Source organism: Perognathus longimembris, chromosome 5, assembly GCF_023159225.1.
Source record: "Perognathus longimembris pacificus isolate PPM17 chromosome 5, ASM2315922v1, whole genome shotgun sequence".
NCBI classification, from domain to species: domain Eukaryota; kingdom Metazoa; phylum Chordata; class Mammalia; order Rodentia; family Heteromyidae; genus Perognathus; species Perognathus longimembris.
In genome coordinates, this window is record NC_063165.1 from 75,413,506 (window position 1) to 75,437,699 (window position 24,194).

The following is a 24,194-nucleotide window of genomic DNA, read 5'->3' on the forward strand; positions in this document are numbered from 1 at the left end:
AAGAGTCTCATGAGCTTTCCTGCCTGGGCTGGTTTCAAACTTCCATCCTCAGCTCTTAGTCTTCAGAGTATCTAGGCTTACAGGTGTGAGCCACCAGTGCCTAACTTTGTTTTTATTGTCTTCCCTGGCTACTACAAATACCAAGAACAACCAAAGCTAATAAACTGAGAGGGTAACAACCATCTTGTGACTTTGGAGAGTGATGGGTATGAAGTGATAAGGAAATTCTTCACACCTTTATTGTTTTGTACACTGAAGTGGGTGGTGGTGTTCTTTCAGCTCTTTATGGTCCTCTCACCTGTAAAAGACAAAAGACAAAGACCAGACTTCACTGAAGTAGGAATTCCTGCTGCCTTTTTCCTGGCTGTGTAATATTGTAAGAATGAAGGTGTTTTATCCTTAGAAAGACTCCAAATGGAGCCTAATAGTTGCATTTCAGAGTGGAGCCCTGGTAAATGACAGAGACAACAGGGCTTGACGGCAATCTTAGGTATGGGTTTCTCAGAAAGCTTTGGTTTTGGAACCTTGTCCAGGCAGCCCCACTGGGTCTCTGTCTCTATCTCTGTGCCTCTCTGTTTCTTTCTCTTTCTCTCTCTCTGTCTCTCTCACTCACACTCTTCCCTCCTCCCCGCTGCCCCTAGCTCCAGGCACACAGCTAAGCAACTTGCTCCTTCTGTTCTTCTTTGAAGAGTAACTGCTAATCTCTTTATGTTTCAGCAAACACACGGAAGGAAGTTTCTCTCCATAGCCGGTCTTCCCTGGTTTTTGTATGAGTTCCTTGATAACTTTACAAACGCATCTGATTTTCATACTAAACTCATGTTTTCATAAATGGAAACAAATAAAACAGTAGGCAGGGGCTTTCTCCAGTGCCTGCCAAGTACAGTAAACCCACAAAAGTACATTCACAGCGAAAGTGGCTTGAAAACAGCTGTTTTAAAAGATTCTTGGTGAATGTAGTTAACAGCGTCATCATTATAAGCCCTGAAGCAAACGTGTTACTGATTACACCCCATTAAGAAATTGGAATGTGTTCCCCCAAGGAAATGGCACACAACACATGCTGCTTAAAAATAACAACCGACTCCAAGACACTCAGCTAGGACTTTGTTATACACTGTGTAGCCTATCTATAAAGATAAAGTACTCAGGAACATGAGTGTGTACTTTACCTTAACTCATCAGAATTTTTAGTTTGTGCTGGTACTGTGGCTTGAACTTCAAGCCTGGGGGCTGGCCCGTAGCTCTTTTGTTCAAGACTGTCACTTGAGCCACAGCTCCCCTCTGGCTTTTTGGTGGGTTAACTGGAGATAAGGATCTCCGGAACTTTTTTGCCTGAGCTGGCCTCAATCTATGACTCTCAGATCTCTGCCTTTGGAATAACTAGGATTACAGGCATGAGCCACTGGGGCCAGATCTGGATTTTTTTTTTTTTTAAAGAAACATAGTTTGAGTGGAGGTTTCCTCAAAAGCTGGCTTTGTCTCCTTCAGCCTTTGGCTCTAAAGGAAGTTTAGGACTTATGCTTGTTAGAGACTGCAAATCCAGCTCACGGTTCTTTGACTATTAAGATGGAGTGCAATTCTAGATCCACTCCTTAGAGAATGTGAACATTCTTGGACCCAGAGAATGTTCTTCAGAGAGTAATGGTGAGGGTCTGTAAGATACAGAAAGGACCATGGGACTACTGCCCAGAGAAGTCATAGTCATTGCTGAAAAGACATTGTCAGAATGCCATAGAAGCAAAGTCTGCCTGGTGTCTCCAGCCCTTACTGTTCAGCGTGTGTCTGCACTCCGTCCTCCACGCATGGCAAGTTCTAAACATCGTGCATGATCGCCCACAGGCCTCAGGAGGGCTCTGGCATGTAAGGTGGGGAGGAATGCAAAATTTAAGTTTTAGTTGGAAAGAGGAAAAGAGGGATTTTTTTTTTTTTTGGTGTCTTTTCCACACATCTGAAAGAAGGGTCAGGTTTCTCCTGGTGTTGAAAGAGTCACTGCTGGGGCCTAGCCTCCTTTCACACTGTGAGGGCCGAACTGTGGGTCAGGCTGGGAAGGGCAACCTTCTTCCCCTCCCCCCCAACCCAACCCAAACTGCTTCCTGAAAGGTGAATGAGACCCCAGTGTCTCTGGAATCATCAGTATTCTGGCCACACGTGAAAGTCAGTGATGATTACAGCAACATGGATATAAGAAAGGAGAGGTTTAAACTAGACAATGCTGGTTTGTGGTTTGTGCCTGTAATCCTCGCTACTCAGGAGGCTGTGACCTAGAAGATCAAATTTTGAAGTCAGCCTGGGCAGAACAAGACCAAGAGACTTCATCTCCAGTTAACCAGCAAAATGCTGGCTGGGATGGGCATGTAGTTCAAGTGGTAGAGTGCCAGCTGCAAGCAAGCAAGTCACATGAAGGGACAAGGTCTTGAGTTCAAATGTTAGTACTGGCACAAAAATAGAAAGGAAGAAAGAGAGAGAGAGAGAGAGAAAGAGAGAGAGACAGAGAGACAGAGACAGAGACAGAGACAAAGAGAGACAGAGAGAGGAAGGAAGGAAAGACATGGCCAGATATGAAGAATTTTCTGGTTATTATTTCACTTGGGTTTGGCTTGCAAGTCCAGCAATGAAACATTTAACAAGGGCTATATTCTTTGAATCTCTCTGCTCTTTTTTCTAGTAAGAGATTGGTAAATTCTACCATATACAGCTTTTGTGGGAAGAACACACCAAGCACAAATATGGACCTGTATTTGGTTACACATACATAGATTATATGCATGCACACAAGCTCACAATTTGGGGAAAATGGATGTTAACATTAAAAAAAAAATCACAGGCATCCCCAGGGAATTTAGGTCCTCTTGAGATTTCAGATTGTGAGACCAGCTACATAATTTGGTGAAGGGGAGGAGGGCTCCTGGTGTGTGTGTGTGTGTGTGTGTGTGTGTGTGTGTGTGTGTGTGTGTGTGTGTGTGTGTGTGTGTCTTCTCCTTTGGAAACCTTCAGGGTTAAGCTCAGGCTGAAAACAGACTTCTCAGCACATCCCTATCTGTGATCAAAACTCCTAATCTCAACATTCACGATTCCCAAGATCCGGAAGCAGGCTGCCAGGATCTGACCTTGAGGTTCCCTCAAGGTGACTTCATGCCAATATCTAGGAGCATCAGGGGAATAGGACACAGACTCTCATGGAGCATTCTGAAGTTGAGCTTCATTGCTTGCCTACCTCTGACTGTAAAAGGCTCCGCTTGGGTGGGGTGTCAATGGGGCGCTGCACTGGGCAGAAACGCTGGGTGTGGAGCCTGGCACCGGAGATTGGCCTGTGCACCTGAAGGAACTGTGTCTGATGGGGACGCACTCCACAAAGCACCCTTTGTCCAAGCTGACAGCCCGAGGAGGGGAACCTAGTAGAAATGCAATTAGTTTATGACACCCAAACTTTGTTGAAACAGATAAATCTATTATTGATAAATCTGTTATTTCCTCAGAATTCTGGGGAAATGTTTGTTGATCACATGATACAAATATTAGTATTACCAACTACCCATAGAGATCATTTGCCACCAAGAAAATGCAGTTGATTTTGAACAAAGGCAATTGAGGTCAGTCATAAGTCCAGGTAACTCGGTAATTCTGTGACTCCATTTCCTTTACAATGAATTCTGGGTAAGGCAAACAATTTAAAACAGTTTAAAAGAACCTACATATAAATTTATTTTAAAAATGATATGGCTTCTTATAGTAACATTCGTTTGTTGTGCAGAGAGAGAGAGAGAGAGAGAGAGAGAGAGAGATTGAGAATGCTGATTCTCCTTTGGTTCTGAGTAATTCATAGAATTTCTTTTCTCCAAATTCTGGAGGCCATCAAAGTAGTTATATACTCAGGGCAGCATTGTCCCAATACAAAAACTTCTTTCATAGAAGAAAAGTTCTTTCATAGAGGGAACTTCTGAGTGTGTGCTCATGTACCAAGGAGTGGTAGAAGGTTGTTCATTAGGAGGCAGAAAATATTAAGATCTATTTCTACTACTTTGTAATGAGGCTTGAAATCAAGTGCCCTTGTGTGCCCTTGCCTTGTTTTGGCTCACAGATAATGTTCTGCCACGTAAGCCATGTGATTAGCCTTGCCTTTTGCTAGTGAATTGGAGATGGAGTGTTGTAGACTTTTCATTCCAATCTAGCTTCAAACTTTGATCCTCTGGATCTCAGCCTTCTGAGATTGAAGGTGTGAGCCACAGTTCTTAGTTGTTGTCACATCTTAATTTAGGTTTACTATTATGTTTTAGTCTATGTATTTTAGCATGATAGCATAGTGAATAACTTATAAAAAGGTACATAAATTGGAATTTATGATCAGCGGAGCTTATTAATAAGGTATGTGATGATAAACATTTGAAGATTATGACTCTAGATTATATTCTTCATGAAGGCAGAGCATCTGCCCATCTTATATGGCCTTTTTGTGTGAGTGTCCGTGTCTGGCCCGTTTGGGCACTTAATAAATGTTGAGAAAGAGAATGAATAAATGAATAGAATAACAAGTGTTTGCATTCTCCTTCCAAACTGTTAAGTACAAATGATCTATCTTAATGAATTCACAAAATCACATGTGGCAATGTTTCAGACAGAGTAATTTTTACATGGCTCTCATATGGAGGGATTATATTTTCTCTAGATTTGAATCTAGTTGTGGACCAATACCTGAGAGATTGGGGAGGAGGTCTTCTGCAGAGACCAGTGCCTTATAAACTACCACTGAGCATACTACTTACTTGCTTTAACTGGAGAATATGATAACTGTGGAGTGATAAATTGGAGCACCCATAGAAGCTCATCTGATTGGCCTTACGCACTTCCTGTCTGGGACAGGATGATTTAGTCAAACAGAACTATTTTAAATGATGACTTCATTCTTCCCCAGGAACCTACTTAAACACTGGAATTTGGGGTTACTTTTAAGGATAATGGATATATGGCCAGAAACAACTGTGCATAGTTAGGGTAAGTTTCTTAGGCTTGTTCAGGTGCATTGTCTGATACTGTCATTCTCTCTTCTTTTTTTGTTTCAGTAGAAAAAGAGGGCATACCTTTAGTGTACCGATGAGAAGCTTGGAAGCAGAATGATAGTGTCCAAAGGAAATCCTTTGCAAAATATTTTCTCTCAAAATTTGTGCCTTCCACCAGTTCCACACTCAATATCAAAAAGTTCTTTTATACACAAAGTATATGACTTTGTTATGAGGCGAGATGATCGATCATATAATAAAATGTGACCTTACAGCTCTCTGGCATTGTGTTTTAGTGCTCCCCAAACAATGTCACACTGACTGTCATGACTCATCCTTTCAGCCAATCAGTATATACTGACTAATACATGAGAATAAAGAGAAAAGTCTATCAAGGGAGAGAGCCAGGGCTCCACTGTTCCTAATCACAGGCGCTTCATGTGCTATTGTGAAGCAGCTTCTCACAATGCATGGGAATGTGTCTTAATGGAGGATCTTGTTAAAATGCAGGTTGAGATGGCAGTTCCTGGATGGGAGCTGGGGTTCTGCATTCCTAGCAGGTTCCCAGGTGGTACTGGTGCTTTCATGCCCAGATGGCCGTTACGTAGCAAAGCCGTGACTCTCAGTTGGCTCCTTAGTGTTATCATTAAGGACAACCTTGTCCAAAAGCTTGATGCAGGTATTTGCCTGGGATCCTCAGAGTGAAAACTTGTCCCTGCTCTCTGTTGAAAAGACAAACCACAGCACCTGTCATTCAGTCAGTCCACCAGTAAGCCATTCTCCCTCCTAGATGTTTCTCAAATCCGTTCCCTTCTCTTGATCACTTCTGTTGTTTTCATGCAGGACATTCGTGTCTTTCTTCAGGACCATCACAGCAGCACCAGTTTGCTGTTCCCATGCGTAGGGACACACAACGCTGCCCAGCCCAGCATGTTAGCCCCTTCATAATCTGACTTGTGTTCTTCATCTACTTCTGCTGCAGCCTCCACCAGGGCCGCAGACCCTCCCCCATCCCAGATCCTGTGCCTCATTTACCCGGTCAGCTCACATGTCTCAGAGATAGCACACTTGCTTTACGTCCCACATGGAATTTTAATTCTATGTCTGTTCTACTTCTTTATTAGATCTAATGGTGGATTTTATAATCCAAGGAGAGTGATCTACATATGTAATTGATTATAAGGTAGTGGTGGGGTCTTAAATTGTGTGTGTGTGTGTGTGTGTGCTTAGTTGATACCTAGCCGTTTTCTTACATAATAAGACAATAAACAGTTTTTGAAGGGATGTCCTAGTTGCCCTGTCATAACTGCAGCTATTGAGTTAGCATGTGAGACTGGTGAATCATTATGAAAATTAAAAAGAAATCAAACTAATCATTTTCTTACATACCATACACACACAGACACATATACATGTGCACGCACACACACACACACACACACACACACACATCAACACTCATTTTATGGCTAAAGAAGTGAATGGAAATCATAGATATACCAAAATAGTTTATTTAGCAGAATTTGATCAGTGGTGCAGATTTAAGAGTAAAAGCAAATTCTGACTCTGAGTCTAGACTCTTCCTCATCCCATAAGGCAGGTTCCAGACACTTTCCTTTCCCTTTCTGCCAACTCTATTACACTCAGAAGAGTTATAGTTCAGGAGACTTATGGCTGATGGTGATAGCTGTCCCATTTGTCTTTCTCCACTCTACTTGTATTCTGTACTTCCTACTGGGGTTCACTTTTGAGATCTTGATATGAGGATGATGCTTTAAAAAAAAAATCTTAACCCCTTATTACAACCATGAAACACTAGTTTTGCTTTTGCAACCAAAATTTTAGAGCCTTTGTCTTTAAAAAGCAATAGAAATGTTAACAATTAAAGAGCTAGCTCTGCTAGAATACTAATATGTATTGTGTTTTACATCAAAAGGGAAATCAAGGAGAAATCATGAGACAATCTTACCATTAACTAAAATGCAGTCTGGATATTAGGCAGGATTTTAAAAACATGTTTGAATAAGTGAATATTAACCTAAATAGTTAGCAATTACTTTGATTTGTTTTCAGATGAAACAAAGATGCATTCAGTATGTATTTTCATACCCACAAGCACAAACCCAGCTACCTTCACAAATGTGTAGGGGACTTTTAATTTTCAGGAATGTAACTCTCTGGTCTCTTTTTTTAAAAAAAACAGGAGCCCAGAAAGTTCTTTTTCTTCCTTTTCTCTCCTCTGTTCCCCAAATTTTCCTTTCTGTGCCATTACCTCTCCACTTCCCCCCTCTTTTCTTCTCTTCATTTGTAACTCATATTTCTCCACTTTTCCTCTGTTTAACAAACTATTTACTCTGATTATCTTATCTTTAGTTAGGAGATGGGATGTTATAATGTGATAGGTATTGATTTGGTATCAGTTAAATCTGATGTTGCAGCTTTAGCTCCAGATGATGACCAACAGGTATCAAATTCCAAACACAAGGCAGGCAAACCAAAAGAGGTCCCGGAACAATTCTAATTAATGTCCTGGTTGTCATGGCTGTGGCTGAAATGTAAAGTAGCAGAGTCTGGTCCCATTTGTAGGGAATGCTTAGAAATGAGAAGTAGAAGTGCTAGGAATGCCTTAGGTGATCTTGGTCCACCTGAAAATTCTATCAAATAGGAAGGGCAAAGGCCATTGGTTCTTATCCCTTTCATTTACAAATCACTTGTCCAGGTACATGGACTCTGCTCAGGACAGTCACCAGAGGCTGTCTGCTGACAGGAGTTGGGGGAATGGAGGAAATGGCAGGGGATGTGGTCAGCAGTGTGTTCTGCTTTCATTGCTCGGTGAAGCAGAGTTCATGGTTGGAATGCTGGTGTTTTCAAAGTACTGTTTGCTTATTTTTAAGTGTCTTAACACCTCTCAAAAGAATTGGACAGTTCCCAGCATTTGGTTTGTCTCTTCAAGGGCAAATAACTGCTAAAGCAGTGGCAAAGGCAGGGGACTAAGCAGAGGAGAGAGTTCGCCATGCACCAGGAAGCTTCATTGCTCTCACTAGACTGTGCTGGCTGAGACTGTACTCAAATAGCTCCCTTTCCCCACTCAGCCCCCACCCCCTTTTCTCATTTTCTGGTCTCTCATTTTAGTTCATTGCTCATCAAACATCGTATTCAAAAATTAAATAAATAGGGCTGGGAATATGGCCTAGCGGCAAGAGTGCTTGCCTCCTACACATGAAACTCTCGGTTCGATTCCCCAGCACCACATATATGGAAAACGGCCAGAAGGGGCGCTGTGGCTCAGGTGGCAGAGTGCTAGCCTTGAGCAGGAAGAAGCCAGGGACAGTGCTCAGGCCCTGAGTCCAAGGCCCAGGACTGGCAAAAAAAAAAAAAAAAAAAAAAAAAAATAAATAAATAAATAGGTGTTATGAGTGAATGTGATAAAATTTCCCAGATAACCTTTGAAAACCATGCTTCAAGACTACTGGTTCTGAGATGACACCAACCCCCTTATCTTTCGTGTTGACTTTTTAAATTTGTTGTGGTCCTAAAATCAATTTGGAAACCACTGAATTTTTACTGAATTCTTTCAGTATACTGCGGTTTAAATTTTATATTTTGGTACTAAAATTAATCTGAACCTAGTTAAAGGCACTTTGATTTGATCCTGACTTGTAGAATTGGGCTTCTCCAATATGAAGCCTGAGGAAATCACTAGAGATTCTGGAAAAATTAAGGACTACTACAGATGTGTGCAAAATTCAGATGATAGCTATCAAAGTAGTTAATTCTAATGGGACTCTCAAAGGGATAAAGACAATACTCATTTAGATCCCATTGTATTGTTTGTGCTGTCATTCAGGCAGTGAACATTTCCTGTGAGTTGCTGGTCTCAAGGCCCTATTTTTAAGCATAATGTCTGTGATGCTTCTCCACCAAGAGAAATTGACTTGGTCTGCTTCTGAACTAATTTGAACAAGGAGAATAATAGTTTCTTCAGGGTTAGGAAAGGAAACTCAGAGACTTACGTGATTAAATGGAGTGGATTTGCATTTTGCTGGAATAGATGGTACAGGGGCATCTCTTTGGGGGAGGCCCTTGTTGGGAGCCAAAAAGGCTGTTTTGTGGTGTGAATTTTCTTGCTCCAGTCTTATTTAGTAATTGGAGCAGAGTTCACATCTGGGACCCTTGGAGAATTCCATTGTGAGGACGGTGAACAGAGGAAACAGAAGTAATATATATTGAAAGGCTTAATTTGATCTCTTGCCTCTCTTCAAAGAAAGCTTCATTTGTAAAGGACATGCATGCCCGTGAAGAAAGGACCCCCATTAGGTAATGAAGAATAATAAAAGACTTTCTGTCCACAGCCTCCGGAACAAGGAGGTTAAGGGACTAGCACTATGCCCAACTGGGAAACTTCACTGGAGCTAGACTCAAATTAATCTCTTTGGATCCTTTTTTCAGAGTTCTCTCCTCAGGAAAGCACAATTCTTTTTTTTTTTTTTTTTTTTTTTTAGCTTTAGCATCTATTAACACTTATAGGTCACGAAGCTTCTGCCTTGAGAAAGAAGAGTAGAGCCCGGCAAAGGCAAAATCACTCATCCATGGTTGTTTGTTGCTCACTGTGTAGGTTTTATCTTTCTTAAGTAAAGTGGTGCTTCCTCAGCCTTCTTATTGCTGTCAGGGAGAGAGGATACAGGAAAGAGTTCCCCATTTGCCTACATCAAGAACAAAATGAATGAGTCTTGAAGACTCCAGGAACACTGAGGCACAAAGAATACACTTACCCATTTGCTCTCTTACTCTGCTGTCCCATCTTCAGAGTCTGCTGTGATAGAAAAGAGCCAGGGCAGGCTAGGTACTCATGCCTGTAATTGTAGCTACTCAGGAGGCTGAGATCTGAGGATCACAGTTCAAAGTCAGCATGAACAGGAAAGTCCTTGAGACTCTTATCACCAGTTCACCAGCAAAAAAAAACACAAGTGGAGGTGTGGCTCAAGTGGTTGGTAGAGCACTAACTGTGAGCACAAAAGCTCTGGGACAGAGCCCAGACCCTGTGTTCAAGCTACAGGCCCAAATTAAAAAAAGAAAACAGCAATGGGAGCCAAAGGCATCTTGGAACTCTTGAAAAATATATGGTGCCAGTGTGTGTGTGTGTATGCCATATAAATCAGCGTTTATGTGTGTACCTTTCTGTAGTTGGTGCCTGTCACTATTTGTCCCTATGAGGATAGCAAATACTTCATATAGTGCTCAATCTCTACCATGCAGTCTCTATGCTTGTTAAAACCATCACAGTATTTAAGATACCCTTGAAACATTCCTTATGTGTTACCCTATTGGTTAGCCCCTCACTGGAGAGTTAAGGTGGTTCCACTTCATTGTTGAGTTGCGGTGAACTCTTCTTAGGCTGCATTTTTGGATAGGTGTGCAGGTTAGAAACACACCAGACAGGTCTTGTGGACATCCCCTGGCAAGGCTGCCCGCCTCTGATGAGGAGAGGAAGCACAGCCTGAGTTGTGGTTGGGGAGCTTCCACCTGATTGCATTGTTACATAGCAGTGTTTGAAACAAAGTGTGTTCATCCGTGAGGATATTGTGTGTGAAAAGTTGTTTTGAAAAATAAATACAGCATTAGGAGATTTTAGGCACGTATTTTACCAGTCTAACTTTTTCTCTTTGCTTAACTTTTTCATTTTCTTTCTTTCTTTTTTTAATGCTGGTCCAGGAACTTCAACTTAGGTGCTGGGAGCTGGGCCTGAGCTTATTTGGCTCAAAGCTAGTGCTCTCTCACTTGAGCCACACCTCTACTTCTGGGTTTTTGGTGGTTCATTGGAGATAAGAGTCGCAGACTTTTCTTCTTGGGCTGGCTTCAAACCACGATCCTCAAATCTCACCTTCCTGAGTAGCTAGGATTACAGATGTGAGCCACCAATGTTCAGCTCCTCCTCATGCTGAAAATATCATTTACCATAAAACCCCGGTTACGTGGCTATAACAGACAAAGGTAACATTTTGTGTTACAATATTTGCTAAAGTGCTACATAACTCTTCTGTGTCATTGAATATGTGTGGTGTCAACTGACACCCCTGGATTTCAGTTCTTGGTAGAGACCCCCAGGAGACATGGAAACAAATACCTCAATGAATGTTTCCAAGTTTTAACAAAGATGACATCTGCCTTTGAAGAGAGAGGATTTTACGTTCATCAATCAATAAGGTGCCAATATTATAGTAGCATCATTTGGGAATTTTATCGTTACTTGTGTAAACACCAGCTAGCTTGATTTATTACAACCTTCCTAATTAGAATAAAATATACTTCTGAGTGCTGGTGTTGCCTCTGGCAGTGCCAATCCATTTAACCTATAGGTCACACTGTAGAATTTCTTCAGCCTTCATTCTGGACAGGGGTCACACACCATGTGACCAACCCAGAATGTGTGAGCTGGCATACATGCACATTATCAAACAGGTGTAGTCAGAGAGATAAAAAGGAGGAAGGATATTTTAAGTTGGCATTAGTATATCATTGGAAAACTCAAGTATTTACCAGGATAAAAAAAAATGTTCCAGTACAGAAGATGACCTTGGCACATTATCAAGCCTTCCTGCTTCCATGATATCACAGACTTTAATCACCTGAGACAGGGAACCGTCCAAAAGCAAACACCTGGCCGAGTAGTTCAATCCTGAAGAAATTCTCTTGATAAATTTTATTCAAATATCTAACCCGATGAAGATAGAAAACATGTAGTGTGTGTGTGTGTGTGTGTGTGTGTGTGTGTGTGTGTGTGTGTGTGCCTTTCTAACAATATGGTTTGAAGTCAGGTTAATAGAGGGTAATAGTTTTTTTTTTTCTTTTTTGGATATTTTATAACTCTTTACCTTAACTTCACTGCTCTGGGCTCTCTGTACTATTTTAGCAGGTCCTTGGATGTAAGGAGCTCTGTGTAAGGCTGTGCTGTGGCTATTTCACAACCGTGCGCACACACACACGCACGCGCATACCTGCGCAAGCACATGCGTCCTTTGTCAGAGGAAAGGAAGAAATTTAGTGCCTTGTTTCATTTGAACTCTGCTCATTAGTTAAGTGCCATCTTTCCTGTTTTCTGCAAGATTTTCCCACCAAAGAATTGAGCCATAACAAGAATAAAGATCCTTTATGGCTTAAATATGCCACTCCCTATGCACTTTTATGGGGCCAGGCCTTTTGTTTTAGTTTATATTATACATCTATGTTCACTGGAAGTCTCTTATGAACTCTGGAATCAGAGCCATCCATAGAGCTTTTTGCAGTGATAAAAGTAGCCTATCTCCAAAGGGATGACATTTATCAAGATGCACTTTACTCATAAACTGACATGTTGAATTGAAATCCCTTGGTACAACTACTTAAGGATAATTTTTTAAAATTCTATCTTCTGTACTGTCTGATGTGGTAGCCATTCATCCTATGTAGCTCTTGAGCACTGGTGTGATTGAGGAACTGAATTTTGAACTGTGTTTAATTATATTCTATTTAAATAATCATAGGTGGTTAGCAACTACTGTATTTGATATTTAAAATGCCTTTATAATTCTAATTTAAATCTTTTCCTCCGTGTGTGTGTGTGTGTGTGTGTGTGTGTGTGTGTGTGTGTGTGTGTCTGAGCTGGGTTGAACTCATCATCCTCATGCTTTTTTTTTTACTAATAGTGTTTTCACTCAAGGCTCTAGTGCTCTACCACTACTAGTGCTACCACTACTAGTTCTACTTATGGTGTTTTGCTGGTTAATTGGAGATAAGGGTTTCACAGCCCTTTCTGCCCAGGCTGGTTTTGAACCGTGATCCTCAGGTTGCAGCCTCCTGAATAGCTTAGCTTACAGGCATGAAACCACCAGCACCTGGATATCCTCACTCTTCTTTAAGGAGATTTGGCAAGTTTGTGATGCACTCCGTTGTGACTATTGAGTTTCGAGTGTGAGCTAGCTCAGTGGTCTCCACATGGCTAAGAGAGCATGTGGTGACAAAGCCATCTTCCTCCAGGGCTTCTGAGAACTAAGGCCAATAGCTGGGAACTTCCTGCTGCCTCTGGGACCTTGGATGTGATTAGGATGCGCAGTGATCCTCCAGGAGTGGGTAGAATGTTGAAGCAGTAAACATGTAGATTACGCACTGCCTATACACTCCAATCTTCACACAGGCCGCTCAGATAATATTTCTACAGAGGAGCCGCAGGGTTCCCAAGCCATTCTCCTGGGCTCCTTCTCTTTACTTAGAGGCCAACCAGGATGCACAGAAAACATAACTGATACCGCCTAGATAATTATTGACTAGTTGTGGCATGGATTGTGGAGACTGTGTTCCTTTTTTTCTTCCTGGTCATGTCCAACTGATGTAGCTTGCTGATTTCTGTGTAGCCGCACGATGGATTTCATTCTTTGTCATGAGAACTCCAGCGACTAAGATAAAGGTAACTTGGCTGATTGCTCCACCAACTATATGACTCTCACATTCTGAAACATTCTCTGTTACAAAAAAAAAATCTATCTGTGATTTGGAGTATTGAGGTTTGGGCTACATGCAAAAGCACAGAGTGTGTTTTGTATTCCCTTGATTTGGGGTAGATATGGGTCATTGGGAAGGTATTTTACTTGTGACAAAAGGATCCTTTTCTTTAATAAAAATGTTTTTATAACTGTCCAAGTGCTATCATAAAACAGTATGTGAGCAACTGAACTATAGCCTCCTGATTCTATGCATGAAAACTCAGTTTTTCTCTTTACTAGCTGACAATTTCATTCCCACTTTCCTGTGTTTTGAGGAGGTAGAGGTTTCAAGCAAAAATTCACAAGGATTGTGTGTCTCTAAATCCCCTTGCTCTGCTCTCATTCTCGCCCAAGCTCTTTCCCTGAGTCCTCTCTCTTTGTCCCCAGTTTTTCTTTCTTCACCAGATGTGGCAAGGTTGGATTGGCCCCTTTGCCCACCCTATGACCCTTTTCTAGTTGAAAAGTGTGAAGGAGGAAGTGTGAGAAATTTCACTGGCAAAGAGGAGATGCTCCCAAGTAGAGGTTGAACTTAATGTGCAACCATGGACTTTTTTGAAGGCCATTGGGATCAGCCAGTAATTTGTTTCCCTTTTTTTAAATGTGTGCCAGAACTAGTGCTTGAACTCAGTGCCTGGATGTTGTGCCTTACCTTTTTCCTTCGAGGATGGTTAGCTACCCTTTCAGCCACAGTTCCACTTTTAGCTTTTTGGGGGGTTAATTATAAATAAGGGTCTCTGATTTGTCTTTCTGGGATAGGTTTGAAATATGATCCTCAGATCTCAGCTTCCTGAGTAGCTAGACTTACAGGTATGAGGCCCTGATGCCCAGTTTATTTCCCCTTTTCTTGTCTTACTGTGATTTTGTCCTATATATCAACACCCAAATACAATTTAAAATTTATGTCGGGACCTTACTGGAATATATTTTAGAGATTATTTTTATACCTAATGATTTTTACTCCATTTACTCTTACGTTTCTTTAATAATATATCTTCTTTCTTGATAGCCAAGTTCCCTCTGCCCTTGTTTTCTCATTTCAAAATTTTCTGAGGGAAGAAAGTGATCCTGTCATAAGTAGTTGCATGGTGCACTGGAAGGCGATGCTGGGTAGTTGCTAAGCATTTCTTTAGCTCCAGGACTCAGAGCCTGTCCCGAGCCGAGCTCATGTCTGTCCCCCATCTCTCATCTCAGTACCTCCCATGAATCATGTCAGAACCTCAGAAGTCCCTAGATCCTACTTGGGAAACTAATACACTTTCCCCAGCCTCCAGAGGGCTCCTTTTGTGTTTAGCAACGTGAGTTCATACTGCCAAAGGGTTAATCTTCCAAGACTAAGTGCAGATTGGGTAAAATAAGAGAAGATCAATGGTTGTACCCTGCCATGAGTGGGGTGTTCAATCATGCAAGTTTCCAGCCCGATTTTTAGAAATCTGCATCACAGAAGTCACCTGGGTGTCACACCCTGAGGAACTCTGAGTTAATGTGTGGAGAACAGAAATATCAAGGTTATGCCTATAGGGTGGTTTTCATTGCTATGAGCTTAAGCACAGGAAAAATTGCCGTGGTGGTGTTAATTTTTTTATGGGCAGTTGCACGAAAGCTGGTGTTGGAATGTTAGCGGCACTGTAGCAGAACTAAAAATGTTACCCTGAGACATTTAAAAACAGTAATAAATATCTGGTTTTAAAACCCAGACAATAAAAAATTATACACTTGCAAAGTTGTTTTTGGTGGTTGTTGTTTTAACATTGGAGTGCTTAAAGGTGCTTTTCCCCTGCTTTCCTGGCTTTCTCCAAAGCAGTTATTATTGGTGGCTCCATAGTTTAGTGATTATCCGATAAGTGTGTGCTTTAACAGAAAGAGGCCCAAGGATGAGACTGTGGCCTTTTGTCAGAGAGAGTCGCCTCCCAAGTGTGAAGATGGGGACTTTGCTCAGGGATCGGGGTATACATTCTGCATGTGCTCAGCCAGAGGTGTGTGCACACAGAGAGATGGCTGTCCACGGTGCTCGTGAATCTCATGCCTGCGGCGCTCAGGAGAACAACTGAGAACCATTGGTGCTTACAGGTAGTCTACAACCAGGTTTACCCCCTTTAGAGAAACTAGACTCACTTCTGCAAGAAGTAGACACTTACTGTGGCCAAGAAAAAAATTCAGCTTCTCCCCGTCACCTTCAAATCATAGAAATAATATTAAAAAAAAAACCCAAAACCCGACAATTGGAATATTTCTTATCTTGTTTTGCTTGGTCTTGCATAATAATTTTATTAGCTTCAACATTTTTCTTGCCTAGGATTTTTATCACAATATGAGTATATTTGATTTCCATAGGATTTTTTTATTTTGATATTTGATATTCAAGGTTATTATAATTATGAGTGATAATCCTTTCACAGATAATAATTACGGATTTCTACCTTTTTTGTTATTTGCAATATTTTAAATCATATAGTGCATATCCACTTAAAATAAACTGATGGGTATAGTTTCTAACTGTTACTGAGATGTACTTAAGACTATCCCAGCAGCAGAACTCTAAAGACAATGACTCTGAACACATTTTTATGCTTATATGTTTTATAACGTTTTCCCTTTGCTTTCCAGAAGATTTCTAACCATTTTCAATACTTCTGACTTCTAGGTATACTTATCTGCCCAGACTTTAGTATGTAGCAAATATATTTTAATATATAAAATTTAGAACTGTAAATGGATACACAAATAGCATAAGCTTTCTGTATGTGAATATACAAATATAACTTGGAATCTTGAAATTTCTGTGATAGGCTTCAGTAATCTGTGAACATGAACAATTTGTTCACTTAGCTGGATTTGGTTTCCTCTTATTTGATTTTCTTTTCCTGTCCTCGAGTGTAGTTTGTATAAATCCCACAAAGCTAGCTAGCTAGATGCCAGTCCATGTTTTAAATAAATTGTCATTTCATTCCCAAATTCTGATTTAGACAGTAAACTTCAGTATTGTCCCACTTTGATTAAGGTGGTTACCACTGTATTCTCTGTTTTGTTCAGTGTGTTTTAAAATAGTGAAATGATTCTTTCTGAATGACTGTAAAGAAATTGCACACAACACTTATGCTTTGGATCAGGTGAATGTGAGATTATGTGTGCATGGGGAAGGGTATAGAGTCCTTTCAATGTCAGCTTTTTTTCTTAACAAAAACTTCAGAGTTAAGTTTAATTCAAGAATCCTACATGTTCACATAGTCAAAAAGACTACCAGTGAGCTAGAGTAATTAGCTTTAGGTGCCAGAAAAATCTTTAACAATTTGAAAATTTGTTCAGCATATATCTGGGTGTCAGAGAGAAAGCTCTCGCTTTCATAGCAATAGTTGGCTTAGATTAATTAATTCCTATTCCAGAAAGCATAACCAGAATTGGTACAGAGGAATATGCCAAAATACCAGGAGGCATGTTCTAAATTGGACAATGCTTGACTGATATCCTAGGATCTGACAATGAACCTATAAAATAATGCTATAGCTTTCCTTCTCAAGTTGCACCATGTTTCGTGTTCATTGTGACCGAGTTCAGTTCATTCTAACAAGAGTGTTTTTGTCCCCATATATTCAGGATTGGTCAGCAAGGAAATGTTTCATTGGCAACTTCTATTACCAGGGAATATACAGCTCATGCTTTTTCCTTTGTAAAGCTATCTACACAAATACAGAACAGAGTATCTTTCAAGGAGTTAGAAACTTGGGCCAGTTGTTTCAGCCCTCCTCTAATCATTAACTTACTGTTTTACCTTGGATAGAGCATATAACATAGTCCATGGTACACTGTATTAATAATCCAGAAAAGAAGAGCAATTGCATAATGTCCTCTGATCACTCAGAAATATCAAGAAAAGGGCCTTGTGTCCAGAGAATAATATGTTATAGATGAAATTTATATACTACGGAATTTAAAGAACTCCTGTGCGTTTCAGACCCTTGGTTTAACTATCCCAGCCCTTACTTGCTGCTATTTACTGATCAAAATCAGATAGTAATTAGAAATAAACTGTAGCTGTCTACTTCTCAAACAAGCACCAAGTCTGTGGTAAGTGGTGCATTTTAATAAATGTTTTGTAAAGGCCAATTATTCAGTCAATATTGAATTGAGTGAAAGGAAATATGGCTGCTTAGCTACAGGGAAGATGTCTACATGCTATTGGCATCTGTTTGGTAGGTAATGTTCTTAAATGGCCTGGCCTTCCTCCAAACTTTGATTATTCATAAATCTGTTGAGTGTGGTTAAGTTGCGCTATTAACGTTTAATCTTTTATTGAAGCAAACTCAGGAGGCTGAAATCTATTTGCTTTAGCAAGCTTGTTCACTGATAAATGTATGATTGAAAATTTTTTCCTTTTGTGAATTCCACAGCACAAGAAAAACACAGCTGGGCTGAGCACAGATCATATTTATCTTTTCATTAACGAAAGTACAAGAAGATAGCATCATTGGAGGCTTATAAGAAGAGATTGCTAAAGAACAGTTCTCCTCCTGTTTGCCTACTCACTTGAGAAAAGCTTTCCAAACAAGCATTTGAGATACTTAGAAGAAAAGCTAGTTGAGTTGTCAAAAGAAGACCAGGTGAATGTATATAAAGTGGTCGAATTTCAGATAACATTTTCCCCAGAGTGTTTAGATTGGTTAAATATTAGAGGGAGAGAGATAATAACACTGTCGCCATAAACTTGGACCTATATCTTGTTACACAAGGTTGGTATGAAAGGCCTATCAAAGATTTTTCCATCCCAGATGGTCTGGTTTCAACTTGGTAAAGGGCATTGTAGGTCAAGATTGTTTCAATGGTAACTGCCAGGCAGGAACGTGGAATCTTTGTATAGACTTTATAGCGCACACACACACACACACACACACGCACGCACACGTCTTCTTGATTCTTTGAATCATCATAGCTAATTTGCTGTCATTACTGAATTTTAAATATACACATACATATATCATTAAATTTTTCTACATTCTTCTTTCTTCAATAGAATAGACTGAAAAATTCTGATTATTTGGGGGGTCATTTATTTTCACTGGACTTCAGACCGAATGAACATTACCTAAAATGAAATAAGTGACTTATAGCTTCTGTGTATTAATAATAAATCCTAGAAATGGGAGAGTACATTATAGGATTCTTCTCTTTTCTCTACTGCTTAGGATTCTGAAGATGTGATTGCTCTTTCTGCTCTTGTTCCTTCAGCCCCTAAGAAAACAGCATGATGTAACTGAAGGTGCTCAATTATTGCAGATGATTTCTTTACCCTTGCAGAATTGTTACTCTTAGAGAAACTGCACTATGCCAGAGACATGTTCTTCTGATGTCTTCTTACCTGGACCTCAGAAGGATTGAGGAAGGGATGGGGGATACCAAGAATAGAAGGGAATGATTTTTGCCAGCCAAATGCAGTATTACTTCAATCATCTGGAGTGTCTAATTGACACTGGGCAAATTGGACCTAGTTTTCTCCTTGTTGGTCATCGCCAAGTCCCTTTTCAGAATGGAGCTCCTTTCCTGCCTCCATTTACCTATGCTTGTCACACTTATGAATTCCGGGCTAGAATGTTTGCTTTCTTTGTTTTGTCTTGTTGTTATTTTATTTTTATTATTTACTTTGTGTGTATGTATATTTATGGTCTGATAGTTCTGGGAATTGAGCTTTGTACATGCTAGGCAAATGCTTTTCCACTGAGCTACATCCCCAGCCCATCTTTCTTTCTTCTCCTCCCTTCCTCTTCTTTCCCATCCTCTCCCCCTCTTCTCCCCTTCCCAGTCCATCTTTACATCATGGTGCAGACACCCTCTGGATCCCATCTCACCAGCCTGCCAGTCTTATCAGCACACAGCCCCACAAAGGGGGTCCTGTATATTAGCCACAACATGACCTGTGTGGTCAAGGTCAGCCTTAGCAATTACCCGCAGATGGGGAAGTGATTTACAGTGAATAGCTTGAGGATGCCATTATTTATTATCTATCATACAAAGCTCAGAATAAAGTCAAAAACAAATCTGCCTCCAAACTGGAGTTGATTTATCTATCCAAGACTGTTGGTCACTTAACTTTCTCTAGGTTTATTTTTAATCCCTTCCACTCTGCTGCTGCTTAAGAAGAGTTGAATTGGTAGAGGCCCTGACTGTCCTAGCTCCTGACTACTAATGTAACAGCTCAAATGGTTCACCCTGAGCACAGTCCCCAGCCGGGGTCCTGGCAGGAATCCATGGGAATAATCTCTCTCTTTTGGCAGCTTCCTGAGCAGTAGCGTGTGGAAAGTCCTGCTGTTGGTTGGCAGGATGAGGGTGGGTCTGTATAGCACATTCGATTTAATGCTCACTCTTCATGTAGCAAGCTTCAGAAACTTGTGTGAAATAATGAAATTAAGCTAGAATAGTACGTGGCGATTTAGATCCCCCAAGTGAGAGCAGATGGTGTAAAAGAAACAGTCCCTGGTGATGTGTATGTCTCAGGTAACTCACTTCTCTTCTCTGGGCTTGCTTCCTTATCTACTTAGCAGGTGTGCTGGGTTAAAAGAACTCCAAGATTTCTTCCTGTCTAATATTCTCCTAATGGGCTTGATAGTCACACAGATGTAATCAGATTTGTGCCTAATACTTCACTACTTTTCAAAATTTATTTAATATTAATATTACTTTTAAAAATTCATAATACTTCTGCTTCCACAAAGCTCTTGAGACAGCTTGCAACAAAAACACAGATACAATAAGACAGAAAAAAAATACTGGGAAGTAAAAGAAGAAAGGAGAAATGCATGTGTTTAGTCCTAAAGAGAACTAGAAGAAAGTACAGAACCTGAAGATGAGCTTCACAGTGGCCAAGGCAAATAATTTAAATAAATAAATACATAAATACAATTATTCACATTAATTTATGGAAAAGACATGATATTTATTTTCCCACATTAAATGTTAGATTCAAAATTTCCCCAGGAATTTGGAAGTTGAACATAATACTTGGTATAACCTATTTGGAATTTTAGCCTCTAATTCTAGAGCTATAAATTCCAGAACTAGAACACTTAGTATCTTTATCTACCCTAGGTGGCAGTGATCATATTCTGATCTAATTTATTAATTGACATTATGGTTTATTTTCTTATGTCTGAATTTATTTTTGCTATCTTTTTGGCACATTCTTTTATACATGGAATAAAATGAATTGCAGTTTAACTATCAATATATTGTGTAATTTGAATTATTAAAAGGAAAGATAAAAACAATTTCATGCACTAAGGCTTTCATTGAGGGTTTAGGACTTATATTTTCTTTCTCTCATTCATCCTTTCTTGCTAAAAACAGATTAAAAGACTTACTATGTAAGCCAGAAGATCCTCTTTTCCTTTTAGTTACTATAACCAATTTTTGCTGATTTTTGGCAGCCAAATTTCTATTTACTCTGATAGCAAACTAAAAATTTGACACAAAATTCACTAGTGAAATTAATTTGGACCTAGGGTCAGCATTTACCCTCTTTCAATAATGTTCATGAGTAAAAATAATATTTTGAAGCCAGGTGTGTGTGTGTGTGTGTGTGTGTGTGTGTGTGTGTGTGTGTGTGTGAGAGAGAGAGAGAGAGAGAGAGAGAGAGAGAGAGAGAGTTCTCTATTCTATGATGTAAAGAGAGACTTATATGCTGACATTCCTGTTCAGTCAATATGCAATGACACAGTCAATATCCAACGACAAGACTTTAATGCCATCTGTGTTGAGGAGAATATTGCAAACCTGGAATGTAACTCTTCATACTGTTCCAGGGAAATTTTTTTTATGTTTTCCTGTTGGGGCTGAAGGAAAAGGCAGGAGGAAGCTCTAGGGACAGGGACAAATGACTGCAGTCAGGAAGTAATTGATCCTCAGGTAAATCTCCAGCAGAAGTGCCCAAAGTCCTGGAACATCTTTAACATAACTCCTGGCCTTCTATAGAAGAGGTTCATCTCTTAAAATTTTTAGTTTTATTATCTTTTAGTAGTTGTACAAAGGAGTTGTCACTTAACACAGCAGTTTATGGATACAATGAAGATGCATATCTTTACAGAAGATAAAACCAATTGATTTGTAGTCATTGTACTTATCACAGTAATGATCATTATCTGTGTCACAGACAAATTTTATAGCTAATCACAGGGGCTTTGCTCAGTGTCTAGTGCTGATCTTTTGGGAAATTTCAAGAAATAGGCATAAGGATCTAGTTTTCTTGTAACTCTAATATGACAACATAAAGCTTCTAAGCTACCCTAGAAGAGGAAGAGAAATCTTTCATGGAGCAGAGTCACTAGTTCCAATGGGTCAGACGGAATGGATCATCAACTTTGCTTATTTATGTATCGTTGGTCAAATTCAGCCTTAAGACTACATCTGAGGGTAAGCAGAGCTGGGAAAATTGGAGACAATATCTACTTGATACCTGAGCCAGTGTGCTATGAAATTTGGAAATATTGTTATTAATGAAATGCCTCTGGCCAGCAGCAGTTTTTACCTAGAAAGTAGCAAAGGCTTATTATTTTTAAATTTTAGGATGTTATTTATAAGGAACTAGACAGCAATGAACCTTTTTTCAGCTCTGTCCATTGGTTTATCCCATACTTCTAGATCAGACGCTGGCACATGATAGATTCTCAATAAATGCCTGATGAACAAATGTCAGAATTTACAGTGAACTCACCCCAGTATATTTATTTTCTTTTTCCTGCAGTGACTAGAAGTAATTGATTCTACTAAATTTGTCTCTGCAGAGCTGTGATCTGATGAAGAAGCATTTAGAAAATGCTTTCCTAAGGCTTTGAGTTGTTTCTATCCCTGGAATCTCCAATCTATACACTGAAGTTTGACATATAAGGACCATATTTTCATTTATGATTAGCTTTGTAGCCATGTTTACTTATTTTAAAATTTCAGTGGCAATCTCCACTGACAAGTGTCAACTAAGTCTGTCTCTCCTTCCTCTGGGAAATTTAGGAATATTTATCCCCTCTGACTTCTTGCAGAAGTTTTATCAATCCACAAATTGAAGAATTTTTACTTTGTTCCAACAAAGATGAAGTTTTTTCTTTTTTTTAACAAGTGCAGAAATGGTGAGGCAGGGTTTAATGTGTAGTTGTCTCAGCAGACTTTGATGGGGTTAAGATATGGGCAGTGAATGAAGACTGATAAACTCCTGGAGTTCTTTGCCGTGAAGGCTACTTTAGCATGAAGCCAAAAAAAAAAAAAAAATGAGAAGGGTAGACTTATTCTCACAGATTTAACCAAGAACAATGACACCATTTGCAACCACAGTGCAGAGCCAAAAAGAAAAAAAAAATCATAGCTGCATGCCAATGTAGGCTCCCCTGAGATTCACTGGAAAACAAGAAACGCCTGCCAGAGATTAAGTTTTATTTCTAATGCAAGCACAAGGCAGACTGATGTCTTTTTAATGACAATAGACATATCACAACAGATGAGTTTTATTTGTTAGTTTTAATTGAATTCATTAGAACTCTGGTCACTGGATTTATGTTATTTCTGAAAAGCAAACATTAGAAGATGGTGGAGTAAGTTGAGCCAATTTTGGAATCAACAGAACTGAAGCTTTTAAGTGGACCAAATCTAATGTTACCTATAAATACAGATCCACAAACCTACTAATACTAATAAAAAAATAAAATTAGGCATTAATGTTTTCCCCATCTTATATCTGCTTTCAATCACAAGAGATAAGCTCTTTTTATGAATTAACTTCTTAATCCTTCATAATTATCCATTTGCAGGAGGAGAAAAGTGGAACAGAAAGGTATTCAATAATTTTCCCAATGTCACACAGTTACTGAGCTGTGAAGCTGGGGTTCCAGCCTACACCTCTAGACCCCAGAGACTGCAGGTTCATCCAACACCTTATCCAGACCTTCACGAACATGCTCTTCATCCAGTGCTTTTAGTCAGTATGTCCTGAACTAAGTTTGGACCTCTATTGATAAATAGAAAATATTTTGAGGGAAGAAAGAAAAGTGCAATGATTATAGAACCAGGAAAATAGCCCTTTGCCTGGAATGAAACCTATTAGCATAGAATTGACCTTTATCAGGATGAACTTTTAAGTCAGTCAGACTGGATAAGGTAAGGTTTGAGTTCGTGTCCATGTCTTATAAAACATGTAAGAAAATGAGATAGAATGGGGGAAAGTTATAAAGTGGTAACTAGCAGAATGGCCCATATTAATTCTCCTCTATGAAGCAATCAGCAGTTAAAAAACAATAACAGCACTGTTCAAAAAGAAATGTACTTATTACCTGACTTTGGTAACTGTAATCCCTCTGTACATCACCTTTACAATAAAACTTAAATTGAGAAAGAAACAATAACAGACACTGGTAACTCACACCTGTAAACCTAGCTTACTCAGGAGACTGAGAGCTGAAGATTGTGGTTCAAAACCAGCTCAAGCAGGAAATTCCAAGAGATGCTCATGTCTAGTAAACCATCCAAAAGCCAGAAGTGTAGTTGTGCCTTGTGTGGTTGAGCACTGACCTTGAGCAAAAGTGCATCCAGGCCTGTGTTCATCCAGGCCAATGCTGATACACACAGTCTCTGTGAGCAGATCCACACTTCCCCCTCCCACCTCCCCACACTACAAGAATAAACGCACACAAAAAATATCTGGACTATTATCTCT

The 24,194-nt window shown here is 39.8% G+C and overlaps 1 protein-coding gene and 1 long non-coding RNA gene across 9 annotated transcripts in view; one reads left to right on the forward strand and one right to left on the reverse strand.

The window, feature by feature from the left end:
* On the reverse strand, positions 1 to 23,449 carry LOC125352000. The gene is made up of 3 exons (XR_007211076.1): positions 23,437 to 23,449; positions 5,414 to 5,418; positions 1 to 594 (listed from the first exon to the last, which is right to left on the reverse strand). It is a non-coding gene; the product is annotated as an uncharacterized LOC125352000 (long non-coding RNA).
* Mecom (MDS1 and EVI1 complex locus) overlaps positions 1 to 24,194 on the forward strand; it is a 568,324-nt gene that overhangs the window by 377,709 nt on the left and 166,421 nt on the right. The window lies entirely within an intron of this gene.